General features: G+C 42.9%; 1 non-coding gene across 1 annotated transcript; it reads right to left on the bottom strand.

The window, feature by feature from the left end:
• Positions 1–498: 498 nt before the first annotated feature.
• On the bottom strand, positions 499–605 carry LOC131169707 (small nucleolar RNA R71). Its single transcript, XR_009140607.1, has one exon. It is a non-coding gene; the product is annotated as a small nucleolar RNA R71 (small nucleolar RNA).
• Positions 606–1237: the final 632 nt, after the last annotated feature.

A 1237-nucleotide genomic window follows, 5' to 3' on the forward strand; every position in this document is an offset into this window, starting at 1 on the left:
AAGGAAGAAGTCTTTGATTTGGATCCAGAGATAGACAAAACTCTAAGAACTATCAGGAGGGAGAGGAAACATGAAGGACAAGATCAAGGGAATCCAAAAATCTCGAATATGGCCAACAATAACAACAACAGGCCAAGACTCTTGAAGGATTACAGAGCTCCCTCCATATAAGGATTCCAATCTAGTGTTACAAGGCCCACTGTGGATGCCAACAATTTTGAATTAAAATCGGCATGGCTCTAGATGATCCAACAGACCCAGTTTGGGGGTTCACCAACAGAAGATCCACACTATCACCTCTAGTGCTTTCTTGCCCTTTGTAACACATTCAAGATGAATGGGGTCTCTGATCAAGCCATAAGACTCTGAGCATTTCCATTTTCCCTTTGAGATAGAGCAAGGAAGTGGTTACTTTCTCAACTGGCTGGAACATTCACCACATGGAAGGACCTCTCACAAGCTTTTCTAGCAAGGTACTTCCCATCGACAAAGACTGCAAAGTTGAGAGTTGAACTCAACACCTTTAGACAAAGGGAAGGTGAATCACTTTATGATGCATGGGAGAGATATAAGGACCTATAGAGAGAATGCCCGCACCATGGCATAGAAGATTAGCTTGTGGTTCAGAACTTCTATAATGGGCTACTGCCCTCTATAAGGAGCACAATAGATTCAGCAGTAGAAGGTGACCTAATGGAGAAAACAGTGGATCAAGCACTTAAACTTCTGGAGAGGATCGCATATCACAACTATGAGTGGTCGAATGAAAGGGGAAATACAAGGAGAACAGCAGGAATCCTAGAAGTGGATGCCCTAAGCATGATAAATGCTCAATTTGACTAGCTCACAAAGAGGCTTGATAAAATGCAGGCCAATGCTGTAGGGATGAACAGTCAACATGATGACAGCTATGGAGGAGGATACATGAGTTCAGAGTACAACAGCTTCAATGAACTCCCCACAGAACAAATGAACTATGTGAATAATAGAGGGAACTTCAACTAGAGACAGCCCCATAACCCATATTCAAATACTTACAACCCTGGATGGAGGAACCACCCAAATTTCTCATGGTTAAATTCTCAAAATCAGCCAATAAACAAACAGCAAGGGTACAGACCACCTGTACCCCCTGGATTTCAGAACAAGGGACAAAACCCTACATAGCTACCACCACTCCCTCAGAACCAACAGCATGAATCAAGGTCAACTATGGAATCAATGATGGAAAGCTTCC

Source organism: Hevea brasiliensis, chromosome 1 (assembly GCF_030052815.1).
Source record: "Hevea brasiliensis isolate MT/VB/25A 57/8 chromosome 1, ASM3005281v1, whole genome shotgun sequence".
Classification (NCBI taxonomy): Eukaryota; Viridiplantae; Streptophyta; class Magnoliopsida; order Malpighiales; family Euphorbiaceae; genus Hevea; species Hevea brasiliensis.